Genomic DNA, 15726 nt, shown 5'->3' on the forward strand with positions numbered 1-15726 from the left:
CTCAAAAAACAGTGACAAAAACCCATTTTGACCTGTCGACCTAACCCATGTCGACCTAAACCCATGTCGAGCTAGACACCTGTCGACCTTCAACCATGTCGACCTAGAACCCTGTCGACATAGTTGCATGTGGACCCAATGGTGTCGACCTAATGACTGTCGACCTAAGTGTGGTCGATAATACGACCGTATACCTAACAGTTGATGTGGAAAAGCAATTTCTTACTTCAGAACTTAAGCTTGATAAATGTATGGGATTTTGCCAGTTTTCATCCAATTCCTACGCATCTGGCTGAGGAGTTAAATGAAAATCAGCAAATTGCATATGATTTACATCGCTGTCCCGTGTACATCAGATCGGAGCCCCTTTATCGCAATTGCGGCACTCTAGATGTATCAGAGCGGCAGCAGTTGCTAGGATGCTTTGTGATATATCGCATACAAAAGGACAGCATGCGATTTATCACTTTCGATCCTGCAGTCCGGAGAGCTGCCGGGCGGTACAAGGAGGTTCCTGCTATCTAGGAAGCTGGCAGGTGGTTTAAGGTGGTCGGCTGTGATTTCTCCGCTTGGAGAAGACGCAGTAATGTATGGCCAGCTTAAGGAAGAGGTACAGCCAGAATAAATGTACAGTATCTATTCTACGACTATGTACTGCTTCAGAAGATTTTGGTATAAAGGGTTGACACCAAAAGGTTGACATAGACAGAAAATCGACATGAAATGTTGTTGTTTTTTTGTGTCAATTTGTAGATATGATCACGTGGATGCCAAACATGTGTACCGCGTCCCCTCACATGGGTTGCTTCGCTTACCATGCTTCAGGCTTCACCGTTCCCAATCAGAATCCAAGTGAACTATAAAGTATGAAACAGTACAAAAAGAAAAATCATTTTCATGTGTTGCCCATAGATAGGCATGGTTTTAGGTCAACATAGCGCTAGGCCGACATTGGTTAGGTCGACAGGTCGCGAGGTCGACATGGGTTTTTTCGCTGTTTTTTGACCCGAATGTTGACACAGTCGACATGGACACAGTTGGAAGTCAACCGCAGCCCCAACCGCAGCCCCAACAGTTTTAACTGTGTCAACCATTTGTCTTTGCTGACCTTGTCAACAAAATGTTGTCGACCTATTGACGTTTGACCTGGACACTGTCACCCTAACGACCAGATAGCCCACAGAAGGAGGAAATTATATTCTTCAATAGTATATTAACCTCCAGCCACATTCGTATTGTGAGGGGTTTGGTAGTTATTAAATATATTCCCTTCAATAGTGTCTATATTTTTTTTTCTAGAGAGTTTTTTTTTAATAACATTGCCGTAATTAATCAATGTTGTGTGTAATTTTATTGTTGCATGTATGCATGTGATGGGTCAATACATCTTTAGGGAATTTACTATAGAAACATTAAAGCTGCTGTAATTAGTGGGAAATACGGAGTTGTGAGGAAGCCAGCAGGGAGGTATAGAAATCTCATCTCTCTTCTCAGCAAATAAGCAACAACACAAGCTAGGTACACAGAGGGTCAGTAGCCTTTCTCTAACATGCTGAGATTCACTCCAGAGACCAGTCTGCAAGTAGAATAGTTTGGCCCAAACAATATATATATTGAGTCCATTAATTAAAATGTTTGTTTAATTTATTTTGTGAGCAATGCATTTTTATCTGTTTGAAAAGCTTCAAGTGAGTACATTTTTAATGTGATCCAGTATATTATAGTTTACATTTTGGAAAGTGGGTGAGGCCTCGGGTGGAGGGGTGGGACCTAATGTCAAGCATTACCCCCCCCCCCCCATATTTTGGGGGGGGTGCCCATCACTTAGCAACTGGGCAGCCCCTAATAAATTGAGTGTGCTGGATGCCGCCAAACTAGGCCACCATTGAGTATACAGTATGTCACCAAACATATGAAACAAATCTATACCATACAAAAGTCAAGGGGTCACCGGGCGTATCACAGTTCAGGAGCTTTGTATTATAAGTCAAACTTATTTCAAATTTTCATTTCAGAATGACCAAGAAATGAAGAGAAACAAAAATCTTGATTGTGTGATACAGTTTTGTTTGAAATACAATAAACAGATACAAAAATATCAGTGGACTCTCACCGAGTGGGAAGGTCTACAGAGATTGCAAACGTTAAGATGAATAGACTAAATAGACTAAATAGGTACTACTTGAATATTTTCCTAAGCCACAGTCTCTCTCATAACCTGATAAAAACATCCAGTTCAAAACGCATTGCTGAGAGACCCTTCCTGTGAACTAGGCCGGTGGTGTGTTTTGCCGCTTTTGGGGATGCCCGCGGTTAAGACCTTATGCTCTAAAAGTCGTCAATCTGTGTAGACCTTCCCACTCGGTGAGAGTTTACTGATATTTTTTAATCTGTTTATTGTATTTGAAATAAAACTGTATCACACTAGTTAAAAATCCATCTCATTACATGGTAACGGTATTGGGAGCTGGATAGCGACTTCTAATGGGAGGATATTCTCCCGCTCCCCCTATACGTGAGAATTGTCCAAATGGTAAACCCTTAAAAAGGGTACGGTTCTAATTTATCTATCATGTATTTGGAATTGGATCTGTAAAGGTATCACACTATTGTTATTTATTTCCCTTTCTTTTTTGGAAAGGACAATACAATAAAACACTCTAGAAACCACACGATAGACCGATCAGCGATGTTATTCTCTCCTCCCATGAGCGATTTTTGGCTACATGTAATAGAAGACAAAAAGAGTGGTACGATTCCAATTATATCTTAATGTGCATGATTTAATTGTGTAACAATATCACAGATATTTTTGTTTCTCTTCATTTCTTGGTCATTATGAAATGAAAATTTAAAAGTTTGGCTCATAATAAGAAGCTACCGAACTGTGATGCTCCTTGCAGGGGCATAACTTGAAGTCGCTGGGCCCCATAGCAATATTTTAAGAGGGGACCCCTTGTACAGGGTGACACACACATGGGTAGTGGGCTACGGAGGGCTCACGCATAGGGATAAAAGATGTCACAAAAACATTCACACAGGGTTAGGAGGGTACACAGTGTCATACACGGGAAGGGGATGTTTGGCAGGTATAAGGTGTCATAATACACAAACACAAAGAAAGGATGTAGAAGGGAGATGGTTTCACACACACACACACACACACACACACCCACAGGGGTAGTGGGCTACATGGGGGGGTCACGCACAGGGATAGGGGATACAGAGGTTCAAACACTGTGGATAAGGGGGTAGTGCTGAGAAGGTTTACACAGGGATAAGTGTACAGGCGGTCCAACACCGGGTGTGGGGGGGGACGGACACATACAGAGGTAAGAAGTAGGGGGACAAGGCTTCACACACACACACACACACACACATGGGTTGTGGGGACACACCAGGGATTAGATTGGTAGAGGGGGCAAGGTGTCACACACATGGGGGCATACACCAGAGACAATGGAGGTTTTAGGGTCACACACAGAGGAAGAGGGTAGGTGTTGATAAGGTCTGACATACACAGGGGTCGCACACTGGGGGGGTAGGTGGGTATAGGGCTCACCAGGCACTTAACTCTGTTGGTTAATGAGCTGCATGGTGTTAGTAAGGCCCATGGACCCAGGCATAGGGTGAAGGGGAAATACTGAATTGGAATCCAGGGTGACCTGCTGCAAAACACGATAGCCGCCAAGCTGGAAGCATGGGTAAGCCACCCTTGTGCGGGAGCAGGAGGCAGGACAAGCACTGCTTCCCCTCTCACATGGTGCGGCTGCTTGAGAATGGAGGTGCTGGGGCTGCTGGGCGGGGAGAGGGCGGATCTCAGGTGTCCTTGCGGGGGGGGGGGGTTGGGGTGTTAGAGCAGCTCAGGTGCCCAGCGCCAGGGGGAGAGATCTTCAGATCGATGCCAGTGCCCATTTCTGTAGTGCAGTGTAATTGGGTGAAGGGGGGTGGGGGGCAACAGGCCCTAGGGATGGCTCGGGCCCCATAGCAGCTGCACCCCCTGCACTGTTACAACCATTTTACATTGCTATGCTGGGTCGGACCCAGGATCAAGATGCTTTAACATTAAACCTGGGTCACCCATTATACGGCGGTTGACCCAGGTTTAACCCTTCTTATAACCTGTCACGAATTGCCGCATTAGTCAACAGTGTAATATTTACTGCCTCACAGCACTGAGGTCATGGGTTCAATTCCCACCATGGCCCTAACTGTGTGGAGTTTGTATATTCTGTCTGTGCTTGTGTGGGTTTACTCCGGGTACTCCGGTTTCCTCCCACATTCCAAAACTATACTGGTAGGTTAATTGGCTTCAAACAAAATTAACCCTAGAATTAATGTGTGTGCGTGTGCATGTGGTAGGGAATATAGATTGTAAGCTCCTGGGGCAGGGACTGATGTGAATGTTCAACTATTCTTCGTAAAGTGCCGCGGAATATGTGTGCGCTTTTTAAATAAGTGTTAATAAATAAAAATAAATAGCAGGGGTGTCCTGCTATAATCAGAACAGTTGGCAGGAATGTTGTTTATATGTACTTTGGGCATGATGTTCCTTACCTTTTGTATATTAGGAAGAATAACATTGTATAAAGATTTTAGTGATAATCAAAACTGTTCCTTGATTTATAACTATAATAATGGTAATAATTCTATGTATCACTGTTATGTTCTGTTTCATATTTAAATGTGTTAATAGTTTTTATGATAATTTTCTACCTATGTAACTGCTGTTGCTCTGTTGTTCTCTCAGTCCTACCAGCCTGGTTCACTGTAACTGCTTGCCGAATAATGAATGTGCACAAAGCAGAGTATTCTTGTGTTTACAAGGAACATTATTCCTCTCCCTGTCAAATTTTCATTCCGTCACACTTGTAATGAGTGCCATCATAATGATTTCCTGATGGTTTTCTGCCCAGAAATACAACTTCTATATGCCTCATTTAGCATTTAGTTTTGCATTAGGGATATTACTGCTTGGTTGTTTTCTATGCAAGTAAAATAATGTGTTTATGAAAATATGCATGAGAAAACAATCAGGGTAATGTAAAGAAAGGCTGATGGAACTGTATTCAAGAAGGTGGATCTAGGAGACTGCTACCAGAACCTGGGTAGTTTTTAGAATACCCGGGTGATGCATAAAACACTAAATAAGTGAGACATTGGCACCGATTTTGTGTATTTCTTGTCAACGGCGCATTTTCTCATTGAGTGTCAACTGCTTATATGAAGGTGCCGCTTCAGGGGCCCAGTGATAATAATACCACAGGATCCTTGATTGACATGTAAAAGAAATGGTTATTGCCAAAGGCTTCCAGCAGTCTTCCAAGGTCCGACTCCAGCACATTTAATCCCCATTGGGCAAACCCCACAAAATTCCTTACACGCCCTCCAACCTGGGGGTCGAGGCCATAGCAGAGCCGTAGGAAGGGTGGCAAGGCTGATACCTTCACTTCAGCTCTTGATGCTCTGCTGTTCCATACTAGGTATGACATATGAGACCTCCATTGATATTATTATTATTATTATTATTAATATTATCATCAGTGGTGGAGCTAGGTGCCACAGTGTCCGGAGCAAGGGCATGTTTCGCCCTCCTGTTTTTTAGTAGGCAGGGCTCTTGCACAGCGAAAAGGAGGCATTGCATTACAAAAGGGGGCATGGCATTACACATTATACCACACACAGTAATGCCCATTGCACATTTTAGCAAACTTCGTCATACCCATTACACATAAAGCCACATGCCTTAATGTCATTTTGACATAAAGCCACACATGATGTCCATTACATACTATATAACAAACTGTAATGCCCATTACATATTTGACACGTTAATGCCACTTACCTACATGCTCATTGCTAGGGGCTTCATGCTTGATGCCAAGGGGCTTCATGCTCGACGCCAAGGGGCTTCATTATCGATGCCAAGGGGGATTGAAATTGCTTGTTGCCAAAGGGGACAGCCTATTGGCTCATGGTCCAGCGGGAGACTTGAAAATAGCAGTGGATAGACTTGCTTTGTGTTCTGACTCCTCCGCTGCCCAGCCATGGCTCACACAGCTAATAATGTTAGCCACGGCCAGACGGCTCAGGAGTCAGGACACAGGAATGGGTGTGCCAGGCGGGCAGCAGGCAGAGTTTGCGGTGCACTATTCCGGCACCCTGTGAACTTTTGGTGCCCGGAGCTCCTGCTCCGCCCTCGCTACACCCATGATTATTATGTTATCTTTCATACTGTGGGCAATGTTATAATAGTTGTATAATGATAATTAGTTTAAATTATTTTCCATGTCATGACATCTTATTACCAGTTTATGTACTTTTATGTTATGTAATGTTAAGTAGTTTTGTTTTTTATATTCCTTTACTCTGTCTGTCTGTGTTTCTCTCATGGCCCCATACATCAGCAGCCGCAATTCCCTGACCTGCACCACCTATCCACTGACCAGATTAGCTGTTTGGAAACCAGTGATCCTCCGCGATTCTTCTGGGAAATCGAGGAAATGAAGCATGTTATAAATGCTTGATTATAGGATCATTATTTTAGAACAAATTTCATATTCTCTATTCCACTGACCCAGCTGTTGATGGACTGGGACATAGTAGCACCTATTGCTGATTTATGGGGTCCATTACCTAGCATGTTCTTTTGCTTGCAAGGTGTTCCAATGTGTACACTATGTTGTCCATGGTGCTAACCACACACCTCTATACAGAGTTTCGCAGCTTACCGGGTCAATTAGAATCGGGGCCACAGTGTACACATTCAATTTACTGGATTGTATTCGATATAGTCTTGCGTGCACAGTCTATTTTTCTATTCAGACAAAACAGGAATGCAAATAAAATGCATTGAAAAACCATTCGATTCGATTTCAATTCGATTTTGCTTCTAGAAGGGGACTTCCGCACAGCTCTGACGTGCACGTTCCCAACAAAGGGGCATGGCTTTGGGGAAAGGGACATGGCTTTGTGAAATGTCTGGGATCATGATGTCCCTGTTTTATTGCTGTGGGGGCATGGCCTGCATTCTGTAAGCTGCTAGCCATGCCCCCTGTCCCCTCTGCTGAAGAGGCATTGTGCGCATATTCACATCGTATATTCATCCCTTGTCACACTCAGAGCAGCTCCCCACTGCGGGACACTGCCGGTCGCGGAAGGACGCAGGACAGTCTCAAAAAATCATGACTGTCTCGCAAAAATTGGGACAGTTGGGAGGTATGATATCACTGTAATGATATGTATACATAAGATAATAGTGTTTGGAAATGATTATTTACACATGTGAAATGGTAGTCTTATGTCTGTACACACAGGGCAATACATTTTCATCAGTGACCACAGATGGTCGCTGATAAAAAGGAGACACTCTGCTGGGGGAAAAGCTGATCACAGGAGCATGGTCCTTTGACCAGCGACCACCCCAGGGTTGGTCATGGGAGTGCACTCCCGGTAACAGTCACATGGGGATATAGGCTAGAATCACCCTGTGTGTATGGGACTTAAACTCAAATTTACTACAAATCAAATAGAAATCATATTTTCTGGACACAGGGGCTAGTAACCATAGGATTACGTATACAATGTGATCTGTGTGGGATCAACCACCCAGGATCTCATTGTACTATATGTGATCCTATAGGTGGGATCTGAATGGAGCTTGTCCCTGGAAACTGCTTAGCTAGGTACACAGGGGTCTGTGTATGTGTGGTTAGTGCTGACCCCAGCTGACCTTGCTGATCACACTGCCCCCGCAGCAGTGTGGTAAGTAGCAATGGGCTACCGCAATCTCAGAATGGTGGTAGCTGTGGGAGCCGATGCAATGCTGCTTGATATTGGTACATTGAGCAGCATTGCATCCAGTGGCATAACTATTTATTGGGAGTCCTCCCGCCGGCAATTTCAGGCGCCTCCCCTAAAATAAAGCCCTCCCACCCTGCACTTCTCTGTTCGCCACCGGGACCCGCGATCAGCCTTGCTGTTCACCGCCGCTGCCGGGACCGCAGATCTACTTGTCTGCGGTCCTGGCTCCCCTCCTGTCAAGCTTGTTAATAAAAATAGACCTCAAAAAATGGCCTCCCCCTAACAGCAGACACTTTTTGAGGATGCTAGAGGAGCTTCCTCTAGCATCCTCAAAAACGGTCTGCTGTTGGGGGCGGCCATTTCGTGAGGTCCATTTTCTTTAACAAGCATGAGAGGAGGGGAGCCAGGAGTGCAGACATGAGACAGGTAGATCTGCGGTCCCGGCGGTGAACACAAGGTTGATCGCGGGCCCCGCGGCGGCGAATAAGGGGCAAGGTTGGTCCTCGGCTCCAGTAGCAGCAGTGCAGCGCATGATAGTCCCGCAGACCCCCGGTGCCCACGCTTAATCAGCGCCCCCCCCCCTCCCCCCACGACCGTGGGGTCTGCGGGGCTATTGTTATGCCACTGATTGCATCCCCCATAGAAAACTATGGGGGATGCGGCTGCCAGCGGGGCAGGAGGGACCGCAGCAGGGATCAGAGATCCTGCTGCAGTCCCTCCGTCTTACATTTCGGAGGTACTTAACACAAAACGGTTGTTTTCTGGCAATTAGCCACAAATATTCAATAGTAAATGGGCCCCAGAACCATTTACTTGTGGAACGCATGTTAAGGAAATGTGTATTTTACACAAAATAAACCCAGTAGCCCCGCTGTTCTTTCAGTGCCTCACTGATTTAAATGTTATATATATATATATATATATATATATATATATATATATATATATATATTGAATTCAATTAGAGCTGTTAGGAAATGGGCAGTCCTGTAGAATTTGTACTACATTATACCTTGATGGATGGACATGCCCTGAAATTTGACACTTTGTAACCCATCAGTCATATTACTATTTGACAAGTTGCCAGCCTGATACCAGCCGTAGTTCATACACAATGGGCGTTTTTGCCCAACGTGTATGGCCAGCAATGATGTTTAAATCTCAGTGCATACACACTGAGCAATTTTCACAGGGGTGATCGACTTTCCATAATGGGAGACTATGGAAAGCTGCTCACTTGTCCTGAAAACAGTCGGCGATGATGCAGGAGCATCGCCGCTCAACGCTCGGCCATACACACACCAGCCGGCCAAAAACTGCTTTCAGCTCAAAATGGACTAGTGTGTATGGGCCTTTAGAGTTTCTGTACAGTAGCAATCAGCCCACAAAGCCTCTCCGCCACATCTGTGTTCTGTTCATTGTTCAGACTTGATAATGGGATCTCTGACAGCAGTTTTATCATCAATATATGAAAACTGAACAAAACAGGCAAAAACGGGTTAATAGCAGACAATAACTGTGCATGGGCCATCAGAGCACATGGCACAATGCAGAACTTGGGATTTGCTGCAATGACATTTCCATGGCCTTGAAATACATTTTTTTTATCCAAGAGCCAAAGAAGAAACGTGGTTGTTGACACCATGCATATTGCTGCACCAGCATCTTTCTACGTATCTTGAAAGTCACATCCACTCTCGGGCAGATATCCGGCAGAGTCATATAAAATCATACTCAGCAGCAATTTCTAGAGAAACCGTTCAGCAAACAAATGTGCCACACCATGCTTCAGTGAGGGAGAAAATAACATGGTGAGGAGCACATGAAAAATGGATGAGGCGAAAGCTGTCCAAATTAGTGGTCTGAAACACGAGGGAGTCCTGTCAGTGTATGTCTGCTCTACATGCTGCCAGTAATCAGATGGAAGAGCAGGTAAGAGGTGTTTAAGGGCTTGCTGAAGCATAGCAACATGGCCAGAAACCTAGAAGAAATATGAGGTTACCTGTCTCACTTATTTTGGGTAATAGAATACTTTTTATTGATTTTTACAGTACTATACTCATCAAGTACAGAAATCAGGTGCCGAAATGTAAATGTGTGAAAATTCTATTTTTCACAGAGAGAGAGAGAGAGAGAGAGAGAGAATAAAGGAATAGGCATCACTCCAGGACTAGTGATGAAAAAATATATTTGCAAAGGTCCTTTGCAAATATATTTTTTCATCACTAGTCCTCCGAATGACGCCTATTCCTTTATTCTACAGTTTTAGGGGCACAGCCCCCTATAGGTGGGTACCTGGGCCAGTACAGAGGCTGTACCTGTCAGCAGAGTAGTGCCGGGCTTCCCTACTATTGTGTATACAGTACAGTATATATGATATTTATTTGATTATTAGTATATTAAGGTGAGTTAGTTTATTATGGTGAGTGTTGAGTATCTGTATTTATTAGAGCATGTGGTCACAGGCCACTGCACCCTAACCTGGGAATGGCAGGTGCAGTTTGCTACATGAATTCAACAATACCATATTAACAAATTCAAAAGTTCATCCAGGGCCATGCACCATTTCCAGTGATGTCTGTGTAAATAGAACATGTATGCTTCCATAGGGATCAGTACAGTCTTGGGTTAGTTCATTTTCCCTGTGTGCTACCCATCCACCACACAACAGAGTGTGATTACAGCTGTGTGACTCATTAGTGCTAGATTCACTGAATAAGTACAAATCAGATTTTTGTGCTGCTCTGTTCTAATAATAAGAATAATAATTTTATTTATATAGCGGTCTTTCTCCAACTCAAGGACTCAAGGCGCTTGTTCTGGCAAAAATTCACAAATGTTAACCTCTTCATCCAAATAATTGGAACATCAAAACAGTAAAATGAAGAAAGAAAAATAATTTATATTTGTACAAGAAAAGGAACAAAATATATTACTTGGGATGCACAGGAAGTTAATCTATTACTGTATTTGTCCAACCCTACAGCCCGAGGGTATGACATGGCCATGAAATCGGGACAGTTGTGAGGTATGCACAAGCCCTGGCGTTCCCTACTTTATTCAGTTTTTTTAAACATTGAAACAAAGAATTTAGATTCGGCCCCACTAGTCTGCCTGTTTTTTAACCATATTGTTATGATTAAACCCTATTTGATTCTTAGATCTTTGTAAGGATATCCTTACTGTATGTCTATCCCATGCATGTTTAAATTGCTTAATCTCTACCACCTCTGATGGGAGGCTATATCACTTGTCCACTACGCTTTCTGTGAGGAACCATATATACTCGAGTATAAGTCGACCCAAATATAAGGCCAGGTACACACCAGAACGATCCTGATTGTTAGTAGATTGTTAGCAGATTGTGTGATTTTCGCACGATCTGTTGGAGCACACAATCTGCTAACAATCTGCTAACGATCTGCATCCAATCTGATCCCAATCCGATCTGAGTCTGTATCCAGTTGAATGGATCTTTTACAGATCCTCACTGCAGCAGGTAGGATCTGTAAATAGACCAAACGACAGCGGGGACGCGCATCGGATTGGAATCGGATCGGAATTGGACTTAAACATGCCCAATCTACATACAATCTGCATCCAATCGGTCGGAATTGGATCCAGATTGATGGAATTGAGCCCTAATCGTTCTGGTGTGTACCCCCCTTAAGCCGAGGCACCTAATTTCACAACAAAAAAACTGTGAAAACATATTGAATCAAGAGGGACCCTCACTTGAGTATAAGCAGAGGGAGGGGGCTTTTTCAGCATAAAAAAATGTTCTGAAAAAGTAGGCTTATACTCGAGTATACATGGTAATTTTTCCTCAGATTTCTCGGAACTTACCTCCCTCCAGTTTCAATGCCTGTCCTTGCGTTCTTACATTTTTCTTCATTTGAAGAATGTTTCCCTCCTGTACCTTGCTAAAACCCTTGATATATTTTAAAGTTTCTATTATGTATCCCCTTTACCTTTTCTGCTCCAAAATATACATATTGAGCAGTGACAGCAGAAGTATTCTCTGGATGATCTAATCTGTATGCAGACTGCCAGCAGCAATGGTTCACCTTTTACTTCTGGTTTTTAGAACTTTACAGATAGTAGGCCAAATGCAGTAAGTTTTAGACAGCTAAAAAAACGCCCAAAAACGCACATGTCAAATGTATGATTTTCTTAAGCCAAATTCATAGTACGATATTTTAGACAAAGTCAGAAATCACTTGCGATTTCTGGTGATTTTTTAACGGGATTGTGTGTAGTGTGAGTGTGTGGATTTTTGTGCTAATTTCATGCTGACTTTTTCACCTGTCTACATTCTATATGTCGGTATTTTGACCTTGTCGGGATTTTAAATGTCGGTATTTTGATCTTGTCGGGATTTTGATCTTGTCGGGATTTTGACTGTCGGTCAATGGTTGTCAGTATTTTGACCTTCGGTATTTTGACCATCGGGATTTTGACTGCATCCCGATTTATTAATGTTAGGGGTTACTACATGTGCGATTTTCGGGAAACATGCGATTTTGGATGTTTTTGACCAATAAAGTGCTCATTACAAAAAAAAATGCATTTTGCTACATTTTACCTTGTGTGTTTCTGTGTAAAAGATTTCATATACAGTATGTATACATATATTAGATCTGATCATATTTACTTCATAATATATAATTTTGCTATGCTTTTTGTTATAGTAATTTACACACATATATGACCATGAGGTATGATCAGATACAAGGTCGGAAGCGGGGGCACTGCCTCACCTGCCATAGACTAGTATACTCCAGAGTTTTGACTATAAAAATAATAAGAATAATACAAAAAAGATAGATATAATTTCTTCTTAATATTTTTACTAACAGGAGTACTATACAAATAGTCAGACCAGCGGCAGTTTTTTAGTATTTTGAGTAAGCAGTAGTTTTGGTTTTCTAAGGGTTAAACCACCAAAAAACTGCAGATACAGTGTAAATCACACTTTAGAATATAAATTAACATTGAACTTCCATGAACATTTATCTATTACAGGTATAAAGACCATAGACGTACTAGTGCCAGGTGTTGAAACCACTGACAGATTATTATTATTATTATTATTAATATTAATAATAGTTATCTATTTTAATGGAATGTGACAAGTTCACAGCTCCCTACAGTGAGAAAACAATAAGACAGTACATAGCAAACCATACAGTACAATACAGTAGACCAGTAACAAATAGCGCTACAACTGTCACCACACTGATGCAAAGGGTGCAGTGGGAAGACTCAGAGTATGCATGGACAGATATCAGGTCTAGCTCATCTGAAGAAATGAACATTTACGGTGAGGAGTTTGAAGACGATTATGTAAAGGAAGGGGAACCAGCAACATGCTGTATAAGGGAAGGGTGGTAAATGTTAAGCGGCAGGGGAGAAAGTCCATGTGCAGCTCTGAATATATGTACAATCAGCAATGAGTACAATATAAATGATCAATTTTTCAAATGACTGTGAAAACATATGGATCGCAGCGCCCATGCGTGAGCCCAAAGAGCAACAAAAATAGTGAAAATATCTAATTGCAATCCTCTCACAATTTGACGGTTAGGAAGTCGACTTTTGGGGGTGGTAACTGAACGTTTTCTAGGAGTGTTAGAAAAAACGCAGGCGTGCCCAGGCATTTTAAGAGAGGGTGTGTGACATTAGTGCCGGCCTGTATCTGTCACAGACACTAAGGAGCAGCAATGTTGCTTTGTCTTATGCAGCCAACTCTAATTGGCACCACCATAGTTGCCGGATACAATGTTAGATTCAGGTATCAAGAAAAAAAAACCATTGGCTCCAATTTTGCCAGAATCAGTAACCGATATGCTGTTTCCCACATGCAGAGTAAGCTTAGTGGGCGTTTCTGCGTAAGAAAATCGCATCGCATGGGCCGTTATAGTGCGCTCGGATCGCATCGTACCTCCCGCAAGATCGCATGCGATTTTATAGGGTGCAATGCCATTACATTAGCTATACACTTGTTTGACATGTAATGAGGTTTTAGGCACCCCCCCTACTATCCACGCCACCCCGAAGTGTGGCGAGCGGCGGCAGAATGCGTCCTCCCCACCTTTTCACACCCCCACTATCCATGTCGGCCTGGATCTAATTTTATTTAGTGTGGCGTGCCACCGAGCCCGAAGCACAGCGAGCACCGCGAGGGGACGCGGAATACATGTAAAGTAATCCGCGTCCGCAGCCTGCAAGAAATAAGAAATCATTTTAAAAAATGGCGTGCTTGCTGGGACTCAGTTAGTTCCACAGCGAAACTAATAGTTAAATAAAAACACAATGACACCAGAAAAATAAAACTTTATTACACTCAGAACCAATTCATACAGATACAGAGAAAAGTCTCTCCCCCTCCCCGGCTGTGGCATTACCCTGCTGACTGGTTGGGCCTGGTGCTGGTTCACAAAATACGCCTATTCATTTTGTCCCCTGTATTTTGGGAACCAGGAACTGCCCTTAGGCCTGGTGCTAGTTTTAAAAAAAATACAGGGGACCCCTATTTCAATTGTTCTCTGATTTCTTAAAACCGGCTGTATTTATTTATTTTTTTTACACTAAAGGCTTCTGCCAAATACACCTGGAAAATGAAGTGTAATTTCCAGGCGCATTTTAGCGGCCATATATTACATAAGGTTGCTTAGTAAAATAGGAATCACCATTCTTTTGAATGGTGATTCCTATTCGTATTCTATCGTTGGTGTATACATTCGTATTCGTAAATGCGAATACAAATGTGCCATTAATACGAATACTAATAACACAACAGGCGTATTTTCTAATACGATTATGCCTATTTTAGACATATTTCCCTTAGTAAATTCCCCCCACTGTGTCTAGGTGTGCTTGTTCGATCTTTTGTCAATGTCGAACTTTTGATGTCAACCTATTGACCTCGGCATTGTCAATCTATCACCTGGATCCCGTGCGTTTCCTCCCCCCTACCTTGGCATGGAATATTTTAATAAATGCTGCTGAAAATGCTTTCAATAATCAGTGAACAAGAATAAGCACTGTGTATTTGCACTATTAGTACATGTGTCCCTTGCTTGTCAGTTGACTCCAAAAGAAATGACTGCACATCTATAGCATGTTCAGTGTATATTGTTATATTGGCTATAGTATTCCCGAAATATGACAATAATTTAATTTGCTTCCGTTCCTTCCTTGGACAAGATGTTATATATATAATCTGTTCTAATGACCTAGTTAATGCCTCTAGGGTGATAAAGAAGCAATTGGTGTTTATTGTAAGGTGTTAGACATGATGACCATGGTCTCTGCCACGTCTCACACCACTCAGGTTCTTCCGTGTCCCAAAACCGCTCTTTTTATTTTCCTCTCACTGTGCTAATGCAGTCATGTTAGTTCATGCTATTATAATGCATGAATGAGCAGCCTTCGTCTCCTGGCTAGGACAGGCGGTGCATGAAAAAACGCACAGCATATAATCTGAATTAAATAAAAGACCGATTTGCATGTTTTCTTCTGGGTCCACCGGATTGTAAGCCTCTACAATTTGTTTTAATGTCTGTATTGTGTTTCTATTTTATGTTCTGGTTTTAGGTACAGAATGCCCTATTTTCTCCATTGCTGTCAATGTGGAACTCTCTAACATTTTATATATATATACCAATGACAATAATAAAAATATTCTGACAATTAACAAGGTCCAAATAGCTTTGGTGAAATTACAAATTGTTGCAAGAAATACCAAACTATGGGTAAATTATCATGTCGTTATAATGAAGCAGGGTATGTATCCTCAATGATACATTGTTATTTGTAATTCTATCTGAAGCATGAGTTTGACTGGAGAGAAGTTTTAAAACCATCTAATCTCCTATTTTACAGGTACATGATTCCCATTTTGAACATCTGATGCATTTC

The sequence above is a fragment of the Crinia signifera genome, chromosome 1, assembly GCF_055691185.1.
Source record: "Crinia signifera chromosome 1, ASM5569118v1, whole genome shotgun sequence".
Classification (NCBI taxonomy): Eukaryota; Metazoa; Chordata; class Amphibia; order Anura; family Myobatrachidae; genus Crinia; species Crinia signifera.